This window comes from Nycticebus coucang, chromosome X, assembly GCF_027406575.1.
Source record: "Nycticebus coucang isolate mNycCou1 chromosome X, mNycCou1.pri, whole genome shotgun sequence".
NCBI lineage: Eukaryota > Metazoa > Chordata > Mammalia > Primates > Lorisidae > Nycticebus > Nycticebus coucang.
In genome coordinates, this window is record NC_069804.1 from 96,807,709 (window position 1) to 96,821,014 (window position 13,306).

The 13,306-nt window shown below is 40.1% G+C and overlaps 1 pseudogene; it reads right to left on the minus strand.

Annotated features, from left to right (window-relative positions):
- Positions 1-660: 660 nt before the first annotated feature.
- LOC128577483 (cullin-1-like) lies at positions 661-11,386 on the minus strand (annotated as a pseudogene).
- Positions 11,387-13,306: the final 1,920 nt, after the last annotated feature.

Consider the following 13,306-nt stretch of genomic DNA (forward strand, 5'->3'; position numbering starts at 1 on the left):
CAACAGATCAATGAATCAAAAAGTTGGTTTTTTGAAAAGGTCAATAAAATAGATAGACCTTTGGCTAACATAACCGGAAATAAAAGAGTAAAATCTCTAATTTCATCAATCAGAAATGACAGAGATGAGACAACCACAGACTGTGCAGAAATCAAAAAAATACATAATGAATATTACAAAAACTCTATTCTCAGAAATAAGAAAATATGAAGGACATTGACCTATACTTGGAATCATGCCACCTTCCTAGACTTGGCCAGGAAGAGTGGAAATGTTGAAAAGGGGAAATGTTGAAAAGGCCTATACCAAGTTCTGAAATAGCATCAACTATACAGAATCTTCCCAAAAAGAAAAATCTGGGACCAGATGACTGTACATCAAAATTCTACCAAACCTTTAAAGAGTAACTAGTACTCATATTGCTTAATCTTTTCCAAGACACAGAAAAAGAAGGAATATTTCCCAGCACATTCTATGAAGCAAACATCACCAGGATCCCCAAACCAGGAAAACACCAAAAAAAAAAAAAAAGAAAGAAAGAAAAGAAAATGATAGACCAATATCTCTAATGAATATTGATGCAAAAATACTCAATAAGATCCTAGTAAACAGAATCTAGTATCACATCAAATAAAAACTTTTTTGTGACTTGTACAGAAATCCTTTAATTTTCTTTATTCTCACACATTAAAAAATGAAACACACTATACAAATGGTTTTTCATAGCAGATTACATGTGGGTCCATTCAGACTTGCTCTTAAAGTGCTGCCAACATTACAAGTGCTGCCTGGGATGACAGCTGTTAATCAGGTAGCCATGTATTGATTTAAATGCAGTAGCCTGCAGCCCTCATCGTGGAAGGTTCACTTCCCCATAGTTCTTAAGTTAGGATAAATGGCGTTAGTGTCCATATTTACAGATTTGAAATGTATCGATCCTGAGCAGTTCTGATGTAAATCTGAGACCACGTGATGGGAATCTCCGTCTCAGTTTTAAAAAGGGAGGTCCAAATGGTGGCAGGCTGACTGCTACGAACTTGAGTTGTTTTCATTCTTTCCATCGTGAACTATTTGCTGCAGGTCACACAGTCAGACTCTTCTAGAAGGGTTAAGCTAAGTAGCTGTGGGTGTCCTTTTCACCATCCACTCATTCCAAATATTCTTTCTCAATGAGAATGTCAATGCATTTCTTGATCACTGGGACCCTGGTTTGAACCTGGAGGAAAGCTGAGTGAGGACTTCTCCAAGCAACTGCTGGTGTTTCAGAACCTTCTGCATTTTCATGATCCTCATGATGGCTGCCTGAATCAGTAGTTTGCAGTCTTCCACAATATTTTTTGTGTGATTTCTTATTCCTGCTTCTGTTCTGTTTTCATTGGCACATTGATGTTAACCCTCAATTTCTTATTTTTATAACCAAGATACAATTTTATTAAGGTATATGGCGTCAATTCCACCTCATTGAAATTTGCGTTTTCATCCTCCAAGACCAACAACTTGGACTTCAATAAAATCTGTAGGACTTGTGCTAAAATGTCCATTTTAATTTGCCTGCTGTCAGTCAACTGCTGCACAGTGTAGGCATCTTCCCTGTTGTACTGAAGCAGGATTGCCATCTGGAATGTAGATGCCTGCAAAGTATACCTGTTTTTGAAGCAGTTAGTTACCAGCTCTCCTTTAGACAACTGATACAACTACGTGAGCTTCCTGCCACAATGAGGCTGGCATAGAAGGCTGTGAACCACTGGCAACTACGTTCCAGCTCCAAAGGCAAGGCAAACGTGCAGGACTGCTGGAAGGGCCAGGATCCAGAGTTGAGAACCTGAATACTGAAGTCCAAGTCTAGTGGTTCTGAATTCGTCAGGTGCTTTTTGAATTGCTCATTCTTTGCTTACACCAATGTCTTGAAACATCCGCTGAAGTTTAGAGGTATACTCAAAACCACAAGCTTGCTTCAGCTTGGAGATCATGCTTGATTCAGCATCATCGCTCACGCTGTTCTGATGGACTAGCCTCTTGGCCAGCATCTTTGCATAGAACTTCTGAAACACGTCCTTGTCCTTGATGTACTTGAAGACAACCATCACTTGATTGAGTGTGTCTTCCAGCTCTGCCTCTTCTGAGTTTTTGGAACTTTTCTTCAACAAGGAGTCACAGTAGTGAGCCAGCAGCTCAGGGGACTTGCTGGATGACTGGGCCATCTTGGTTACTGCACTGTTGTATATGAAGCACCCACAAGCCTTATCAAGAGCAGCCACAAAGCCGGCATCATTATTGAATGAAGACATTACCAGGCCATTGTATTTTTTGTGAATATCCAACACTGTCTGTACATACATTTTGGGGTCATTTAAAGCAGCTTCTCCACACTTCTCAATGGCTGCAAGACCCTGATTATGAATGTGTGTCTCCAGCAGCTTTTTCAGTTCTCCTAGGCCATCCTGGATTCTAGAACAAGATTATACATGTTCCCCAAGTCTTCATTTTTGTCAGCATCTAATAAATTCTGAAATTGTGTGTGGAAGATTTCCAGGTGTTTTTCAATGAGGACCTGCTCACACTTCCTTGCCAATTCATCCTGTGTGCTTTCATGAAGATAAATCTGAACTCTTCATTGTTCCTCAAGCAGACGAGCCTCTGCCTTTTTCATATATTCAGTAACTGGGTTCTTCTGCAAGAATTCAGTACTCTCTCTGGTATAAAATCTCTCCATGTCAGCCAAAAATTGAGATTCAAAGGATTCTTTATACACCATTAATGTAGGGCCCTTTGCAAATGCATCATCTTCATTCAGCCCCAATTCCACCTATGACTGTACAGCTCCACTAATAAGCCTTGTATTGATGGTTTCACCATTTCTTTCTTTTTCAATCAGTTTTAAAACAGCATTTGTTACCTGTATATTTAATGGCCTGAATATACAATCTCTCCAAGTTACCAATGCAAAGGAATAAATTTTATATATTCCTTTTCATCCTTCGTCACATTTTCGGAAAACCCAATGTCTATTGAGGTAGGCACAGACTCCATTCAGCACTATGCTTTTTTTTACTTTATTTTTATTTTTTAATTAAATCATAGCTGTGTACATTAATGTGATCATGGGGCACCATACACTAGTTTCATAGACCGTTTGACACATTTCCATCAAACCGGTTAACATAGACTTCCTGGCATTTTCCTAGTTATTGTGCTAAGACATTTACATTCCACATTTACTAAGTTTCACATATACCCTAGTAAGATGCACTGCAGGTGTAATCTCACTAATCCCACTCCCTCTGCGCAGCTTCCCCCTCCCTCCCCTCCTTTTCTCCCTTCCCCCTATTCTTAGGTTGTAACTGGGTTATAGCTTTCATGGGAAAGCCATAAATTAGTTTCATAGTAGGGCTGAGTACACTGGATACTTTTTCTCCCATTATTGAGATACTTTACTTAGAAGAATATGTTCCAGCTCCATCCACGTAAACATGAAAGAGGTAAAGTCTCCATCTTTCTTTAAGGCTGCATAGTATTCCATGGTGTACATATACCACAATTTATTAATCCATTCATGGATCGATGGGCACTTGGGCTTTTTCCATGACTTAGCAATTATGAATTGGGCTGCAATAAACATTCTGGCACAAATATCTTTGTTATGATGTGATTTTTGGTCTTCTGGGTATATGCCTAGTAGAAGAATTATAGGAATTAAATGGCAGATCATTTTTAGATCTCTAAGTGTTCTCCATATATCTTTCCAAAAGGAATGTATTAATTTGCAATCCCACCAGCAGTGTAGTAGTGTTCCCTTTGCTCCACATCCACGCCAACATCTCTGGTCCTGAGATTTTGTGATATAGGCTAATTTTACCGGAGTTAGATGATATCTCAAAGTAGTTTTGATTTGCATTTCACTTATAATTAAAGATGATGAGCATTTTTTCATATGTGTGTAGGCCACACGCCTGTCTTCTTCAGAGAAGTTTCTATTCAAATCCCTTGTCCAGCCTGTGATGGGATCCCTTGTTCTTTTCTTGCTAATTCGTTTGAGTTCTCTGTGGATTCTTGTTATTACACCTATGTCGGAGACATAACCTGCAAATATCTTCTCCCATTCTGAGGACTGTTTCCTTGCTTTACTTACTGTGTTCTTGGCTGTGCAGGAGCTTTTTAGTTTGATCAGGTCCCAGTAGGTTATTTTTGAAGCTGCTTCAATTGCCTGCGGGGCCCTCCTCATAAAATGCTCACCCAGGCCAATTTCTTCAAGGATTTTCCCTACACTCTCTCCAAGTATTTTCATGTCTTAAGTTTAAATCTTTAATCCAGTAAGAATCTATCTTAGTTAATGGTGAAAGGTGTGGGTTCAGTTACAGTCTTCTGCAGGTTGCCAGCCAGGTCACCCAGCACCATTTGTTAAATAGGGAATCTTTTCTCCATTGAATATTTTTAATTGGCTTGTCAAAGATTAAATAACGGTCAGTAGCTGGATTCATCTCTTGGTTCTCTACTCCGTTCCAGATATCTACTTCTCTGTTTTTGTGCCAGTACCATGCTCTTTTGATCACTATCGATTTGTAGTATAGTCTGAGGTCTGGTAGAGTGATTCCTCCTGCTTTGTTTTTATTTCTGAGTAATGTCTTGGCTATTCGAGGTTTCTTCTGATTCCATATAAAATGAAGTATTGTTTTTTCAAGATCTTTAAAGTATGACAGTGGAGCTTTAATAGGGATTGCGTTAAAATTATATATTACTTTTGGTAGTATGGACGTTATGACGATGTTGATTCTTCCCAGGCATGAGCATGATATGTTTTTTCCATTTGTTAACATTTTCACCTATTTCTTTTCTTAGAGTTTTATAGTTCTCCTTAGAGTGATCTTTCACGTCCTTTGTTAGATAAACTCCCAAATATTTCATCTTCTTTGGCACTACTGTGAATGGGATAGAGTCCTTAACTGTATTTTCAACTTGACTTTTGTTAGTATATATAAAGGGTACCGATTTATCAATGTTCATTTTGTAACCTGAGATGCTGCTGTATTCCTTTGTCACTTCTAAGAGTTTTGTAGTAGAATCCCTAGTGTTTACCATATATACAATCATATCATCTGAGAAGAGAAAAAGTTTGATCTCTTCAGATCCTATATGTATACCTTTGATATCCTTTTATTCCCTAATTGTGGTGGCTAAAACTTCCATTACAATGTTAAAGAGCAATGGAGACAATGGGCAGCCTTGTCTGGTTCCTGATCTGAGTGGAAATGATTCCCATTTAACTTTATTCAATATGATATTGGCTGTGGGTTTGCTGTAGATGGCCTCTATCAGTTTAAGAAATGTCCCTTCTATGCCAATTTTCATAAGTGTTCCTATCATGAAGTGATGCTGGATATTATCAAAAGCTTTTTCTGCATCTATTAAGAGAATCATATGGTCTTTGTTTTTTAATTTGTTTATGTGCTGAATTATATTTATTGATTTATGGATATTGAACCAGCCTTGAGACCCTGGGACAAAACCGAGTTGGTCATGATGTATGATTTGTTTGATGTGTTGCTGTAGTCTGTTTGTTAGCATCTTGTCGAATATTTTTGCATCTATATTCATTATTGATATTGGTCTATAATTTTCTTTTCTTGTTGGGTTTTTTCCTGGTTTGGGGATCAGGGTGATGTTTGCTTCATAGGACGTTTTGGGTAGTCTTCTTCTTCTTCTACCTTTTGGAATAGTTTGAGTAATATATGTACTAATTCCTCTTTAAAGGTTTGGTTGAATTCTGATGTGAAACCATCTGGTCCCAGGCTTTTCTTTTTAGGGAGGTTTAGTATTGTTGATGCTATTTCAGAATTTGATATGGGCCTTTCAACATTTCCACTTGATTCTGGCTAAGTTTTGTAAGGTGACGTGCTTCCAAGTATTGGGCAATTTCCTTCAGATTTTCATATTTCTGAGAATAAAATTTCTTGTAATATTCATTAAGGATTTTTTTAATTTCTGAGGAGTCTGTTATTATTTCATCTTTGTCATTTCCAATTGATGAGATTAGAGATTTCACTCGTTTTTTCCTGATTTGGTTGGCCAACAGTTTATCTATTTTATTGACCTTTTCAAAAAACCAACTTTTTGATTTATTGGTCTGTTGTATAATTCTTTGTTTTCAATTTCGTTTAGTTCTGCTCTCATTTTGGTTATTTCTTTCCTTCTACTGGGTTTGGGTTTGGAATGTTCTTCCTTTTCCAGTTGATTGAGATGTCCCATTAAGTTGTTAACATCCTCTCTTTTTGTTCTCTTGAGGAAGGCTTGCAGTGCTATAAATTTCCGTCTTAGGTCTGCCTTTGAGGTATCCCAGAGGTTCTGATAATTCGTGTCTTCATTGTCATTTTGTTCAAAAAAATTGGCAATTTCCTTCTTGATCTCATCTCTGAACCAGCTATCAGTCAGCATAAGGTTATTTAGCTTCCATGTTTTTGTATGAGTATGCAGATTACTGCTGTTACTGAGCTAAAATTTTATTCCATGTTGGTCCGAGAAGATGCAAGGAATAATTCCACTTCCTTTAAATTTACTGAGGTTAGACTTGTGGCCTAAGATGTGATCGATTTTGGAGTAAGTTCCATGGGCTGATGAAAAGTATGTGTACTCACTTTTGTTGGGATGAAATGTTCTGTAGATGTCTGCTACATCCAAATGTTGGATGGTTAGGTTTAAATCCAAAATTCCTTTGCTTTGCTTCTTATTGGAGGATCTATCCAACACTCCCATAAGAGTGTTAATATCTCCGACTATTATGGAGCTGTAAGAAATCAAGTGGCTCATGTCTGTTAGAATTTCTCTTATAAATTGAGGCACATTCTGGTTGGGTTTAATTGAAATCTCATCATATTGAGTATTACCCTTCGCAAATATGAAGTGACCATTCTTATCCATCCCTACTTTTGTTGGTTTAAAGCCTATTGTATCCGCAAATGAAATTGCAACACCTGCTTTTTTTTTGATTACCATTTGCCTGAAATATGGATGACCATCCTTTCGCCCTGAGTCTATATTTGTCTTTTAAGATGTGTCTAGATAAGATGTGATTATTGTATGCAACCAATATCTGGCCTGAATTTTGTATCCAGTCAGCTAACCTATGTCTCTTTAGAGGATAGTTTAAGCCGTTCACATTGATGGAGAATATTGATAAGTGTGGTAAAATTTGGGGTATCGAGTTTTTCAAAAGTCCAGTGGACATTTTTAATCCTTCACCAGTGTGGAAGTTGGAGTTTGATCAAAAATTTCTCAGGGAGTTACTTTTGTGGTAGAGGATTGGGTTGGTCATTATGGAGGATAGGTCTGAGAATATCCTGAAGAGCTGGTTTTGTTATGGCAAATTTCTTCAACATATGAATTTCATTAAAGTATTTAATTTCTCCATCATAAATGAAACTCAGTTTAGCTGGATACAGGATCTGGGGTTGAAAGTTATTTTGCTTTCAGAGATTAAAAATCAATGATCACCCTCTTCTGGCTTGAACGGTTTCAGCAGAGAGATCTGCACTAATTCTAATATTATTCCCTTTGTAGGTAATGGCTTTCTTACGTCTGGCTGCTTTGAGAATCTTCTCCTTCATATTAACTTTAGTGATGTTAATTATGATATGGCTGGGGGATGTCTTATTGGGGTTGAGTCATGCTGGGATTCTGAAGCTGCTATCTGAATTTCAGAATATCTAGGCATGTCTGGAAAATTCTCTTTCATAATTTCATGGAGAAGGGCCTCTGTGCCTAGCGAGGCCAATTCTTCAGTTTCAGAGATTCCGATGAGTTGGATATTAGCTTTCTTCGAATTATCCCAGAGCTCTCTGAGAGAATGATCTGTTTTTGCTCTCCATTTCTTTTCCTCTTTGAGAGTTTGGGAGCATTCAAAGGCTTTGTCTTCAATGTCAGAAGTCCTTTCTTCTGCTTGCTTCACTCTGTTACTGACGGATTCTATTGAATTTTTATGATCTTTGAGGGCTGCAAATTGTTGCTTCAGTGTGTCTAAGTCTTTGGTGGTTTTGTCTTTAAATTCATTAAATACTTAAGACAACATTTGAATTTCTCCTCAAATTCCTAATTCCATTTTATTAATCTTGTTTGAAATCCAAATTCTGAATTCGATTTCTGACATCTCAGCCAGTTGTTTGTGAATGGGATCTTCAATTACATGTGCCATATCTTTCCTTAGGGGGGTTGATCTATTCTGGTTATTCATGTTACCAGAGTTTTTCCGCTGATTCTGCCCCGTGATTGTTTTACTCCCTTTAATTTTTCCCCTGGAGCTATATTGAGGACCTGTACAGTGCTGTGGCCTGTGCCACTGTGGCCCTGTTAGGTGTGGTGGGGCTAAGTAGTTCTGTCTTGTTTTCACCTGGATTCTGTTTGACCCTAGTGAAACAGTTACTCTGGGTTGAAGTCTCAGCTGTGGAAAAATACCAGCAATTAAGTCACCCTGCCCACCACAGGCAACAATTGGAAAAGGAAAATCAAACCTTACTACAACCCCACACTCCAGGTACCACCTGAGTAGTCCTCAGACGATTATCTCAGTTCAAAGGGTCCGAATCAATTGTCTCAGTCAGCACCTGTCTCGGGTGGGAGAGTTTAAGAGGTTTCTGGGAACTGGATCAAAGGGGTCTGGTTGACTTCTCTGATATGGCATGCTCCAGTGCTGCGTGGAATCAGGAGGAGCCACCCAGCAAATAGATCAGTTTGGGAAGGTTGATGCATCCTTCCACACCTTGCAGCTCTGTCACACCCAGTCGCTGCTAGCCCCACAGGGCTGTGATCCAGTCAGTTTTCTGCATTGGGCAGATACTCCAGAGTTTTGCACCTGCCTAAATCACAGGGAAGTCTGTATCTGCTCATCCAGGCCTTTGCTCTCTGCCTCTATCCAGCAGGTGGTGTGGAGGCCTGTCAACCTCGGGCACTTGATGGAGGCTGGGGGTGTTCACCCAGTTCAAGCCCCAACCTTAATTTACGTTACTGGCTTAACAAAAGAACCCTATTGGAGTTTGTTTCTGACCCTGCTCAATTCCTCTGCAGAGGAGAGGCTGATTTGAGTGTCCAGAACCTGTGCCTCAGGCCCTGTCTTTACTCCTGCAGGTTTGTATTCACAGCCCGATTAGTTGTCAGCTGTAGGCTCTTGGCCTCATTTGTCTATAGGCTGATGATCTTCTGAGGGCCAGGGGCGTCTTAGGCTCAGTAAAGTGGTCCTCTGGATCAGCCCCACCCTGGGAGTTTCCTGGCTCTGTGTGTGCGTTTACTAGTCCCTGCGTTCCACCCAGGCCAGTACCACCTCAGGCAAACCCTTTACTCACGGGGCCTGTGTTTCAGTCCCAGGTCTGTTCTGTGGTGGTTGCCATCTGTGAAGATGCCCAGCCTCATCTGGTTGCCCAGGGAGACAGGAGGAGTGGCTATGAGATATCTGGGAGTGGGCCTTGTTGTTGCTAAAGACAGCTGCTGCTCTGTACCTCGGGGCACCGCCACTCCGGCATGATTCCCTCTTAGCTGACCGTCATCTCCTCACTCCTGTGCTGCAGAATCAGCACTTTCCAGCTGCAGTCCAGGTCCTGTGCACACCTCTCGAGAAATCACCCAAGAATCTGGACTGCTGGGGGGCAAGCCTGCAGACCTCAGAGTGAGAGTGGAGGAGAGTGCTGGGAGCTCAGAATTGCAGGTCATAACACCAAGCTCCTTGAGAGCAAATGAGCAAATAAACAGATATAAAGGCTACCAGACACACAAGCCCATAGATACAGAAACAGATGGAGACACATAGACATACAGACAACACCCACGACAACAGCAACATAAAAACATCTGCAATAAAAATAATGATAATCATAAAATAATTGAAAAAAAAGAAAAAAGTGGTGTTTTTGGAAAGGTTAAAAGAGAAGAAAGGATAAATTAAAAATAGAAAAAATAGAAATAAGAAATATATCTATGTAAAAAGTAACAAAAAATTAACAAAAGCTCCTCCAAGAAAATGGTGAGGAAAAAACAGAACAAAACAAACAACCAAAAAAAAAAAATAAGAGAAAAGAAAGAAAAAAGGCACCAACCACAAAAATATTATTCTTGTATGTAGAAATATACATCTATATGTATGATGTAGGGATCAACTTTTGTAGGAATATATTCACACTGCAATATACTTTCTGGACACCCGGTGTTGCTGTGAGTGGTTTCCAGGCTTATAACTGATTCACAGTTTATGCTGTTACCATGGTAACCACCTTCCATGGCTGATTGCCATTTTGGAGTTTCTGTAAAAGTTTATCACCTAAGTGTTGTGTAACCTTGGCTGGGCTGTTCTGCTCCAGAGAGTGCTCGCGACTGACCTTCCCACTCAGTGTAGGAGTCCACGCTTCTCAAATCTTTCCACTCTGCTCCCAGTTTCTCCCGCAAACTGGCAACTGCAATAGGCTCTGGGGGAGTGTGCTTCTGGGTTCGCGCTTGTGGGTTCCGCAGCTGGAGCCGGTTCCCACAGCTGGAGCGGTTGGGGACCTTATTCTGAATTTTATGGTTCAGAGTTTCGCTTTTAGATCAGACCCACCAGTTCGCCACGCAGCCTGAACCACCAGCCCCCTCCAACATTCTCCACCAGGAATGCTATTCAATCACTCCTGGACTGGGGGAAGGTGCCCGCCCTTTTTGGTAGTTCAAAATGTCTGTTTCCTGGGCAGGATTGCTTTTCTTCAGTTTTCCATCAGGTTGCCCAGCTCTCCATGGTTTTGAGTGGTTCTCCTTTAGGATGTCTCCCTCAGTTCATGAATAAATATTCGTCAATTGGCTTTTGTCAGCATTTGCCAGCTGCTGTCCTCCGTAAGGGAGGGGCCTGATGGCCAGCATGGCCAAGCAGGGAAGAATCTCTACAACAGAGACTGTGGTTTTAAATTACCCCTTATATATAGTAATCCACCAATTCGCTGAGCCTTTCCAGCTGTCCATCCACACCAATAATTCACACATGGGGAAGGTCCAGACCCCTTTCTTCTCACCTGATGGCTTGGAAGAGGTGGGCTACATGTCCGTCCTGTCCGCCATCATGCTCCGCCTTCGTTTCATTCTGCACTTTGCTTGAAAATTGATAATCTTCCCACTGATGAGTGTAGAATTTTAGAACTCTCTCATTCATCAAATCTTCTCCATCCTTGAGAAGATTTGTCAAGTAATTTTTCAAAAATTCCTTAAGCTGTTTGTACAATTCCAGGCCAACAAACTGAGCTCCTCCAGGTGTCTGCCCCTTTTTAGATTTAGAGGGAGGGACCCCAGCTCCTCCCGCTTGGTTTGACTGGTGTATACTAGTACAGTAGTTATAAACATGCGTGTAGAGCTCCATGCATCTGGACTTTGCCATGCTCTGTTGGGTGTACACCTGCTGTATGCCAGCTCTGAGGTTATCCCATATCTTGTCCAGGCTGATCTGTTTCAGGCCATGAGGGTTCTGGCTCCTGGTTGAGACATTGTGATGGATGGTCAAAAGTCATCCAGTGCAGCAATCCTAATTCAAAATACATCTAGTTCTCCATTAGATGAAAATACACAGAACCATTCCAAATGTATTCACAGCAGCTCAGAAAGGATGTCCTTTAAGTGTAGGGAATGAAATCTCATTGCAGGCAAACCCATATTTCCCTGGTGTCTCAAAGGCTCTGGCAAGGACTCCGCCCAGTTGCTGGGCCTGGCCCCAGGCAAAAAACCATCCTGCCAAAGTATGGCTGCCTCCTGTCACATTAAACAAATTATACACCATGACTAAGTGGGTTTTATCTCAGACTCTCAAGGCTGGTTCAATATACGTAAATCTATAAATATAATACATCAAATAAACAAATTAAAAAAACAAAGACCATATGATTGTCTCAAATGATGAAGAAAAAGCTTATAAAAATCCTTTTATGATCATAACACTTAAGAAAATAGGTATAAAATACTAGAAGAAAGTGGAGGAAAAACTTTTGAAGAAATTGGCTTGGGCAAATATTTTATGTGGAGGAACCCCAGGGCAATTGAAGCAGCATCAAAGATACACCCCTGGGACCTGATCAAACTAAAAAGCTTCTGCACATCCAAGAACACAGTAAGTAAAGCAAGCAGACAGTCCTCAGAATGGGAGAAGATATTTGCAGGTTATGTCTCCGACAAAGGCTTAATAACCAGAATCCACAGAGAACTAAAACGTATTAGCAAGAAAGGAACAAGTGATCCCATTTCAGGGTGGGTAAGGGACTTGAAGAGAAACTCCTCTGAAGAACACAGGCCCATGGCCTACAGACATATGAAAAAATGCTTATTATCCTTAATCATCATAGAAATGCAAATCAAAACTACTTTGAGTGTTTCTGTCCACTGGCCTAGTCAGAGACACAGAGGCAGACACTGCAGATGAAATTAATGATTTATTAAGGGATGGCTGGTGTTAACTCAGGCACAGCAGTAATCGGCCGTTCTTATTCACTTTCTTAGATACCCAAACTCATCAAATAAAAATAATCTAAGAACAATGGAGACAAAAGGTAAAGATTCCTTATCAGAGTTAATCCAGCAAAGTACATACACACCTTTCTAAACCAAGAATATCTTGTTTAGAGATAAACAACAATGGAGATGAACCACAAAGGGCTGAGTTGTCTGTTCTGTTTGTCTACTTCTCTATATGATTAAATGAAAGTTTTTGTATAAATAGAGGTAGGGGATTAAGTGCAATGTCTATTGCCCAAGGCAGATGCTCTGTCTCCAGCTACAACTTGGCAAGAGCCTTCCAGGATATTCTTTCCTTTAAGGTGTGACTGCCTGCATTTTTCATCAAAGCTGCTTATGTGAGCTGGAAGAGAATATCCCCCCAAACTCATATCTAGCCCAAGTACTGAAAATGTCCTTTCTCAGGGTCTTGTAACTTCAAGGAGCACAAATGAGACTGATTCACTTACAAGGGTGCGGTGGAATGTGCTCCTTCATTTGCGATATAATGAAACTCCAGTAAGATTAGCCCATATCATAAAATTCCAAAACCAGAGATGTTGGCCTGAATGTGGAGAAAAGGGAAAAATTCTACACTGCTGGTGGGAATGCAAACTAATACATTCCTTTTGGAAAGATGTTTGGAGAACACTTAGAGATCTAAAAACAGACCTGCCATTTGATCCTTCAATTCCTCTACTAGGTATAAATCCAGAAGACCAAAAAGCACACTTTAACAAAGCTATTTGTGCCATAATGTTCATTGCAACCCAATTGATAATTGCTAAGTAATGGAAGAAGCCCAAGTGCCCATCAACTCATGAATGGATCA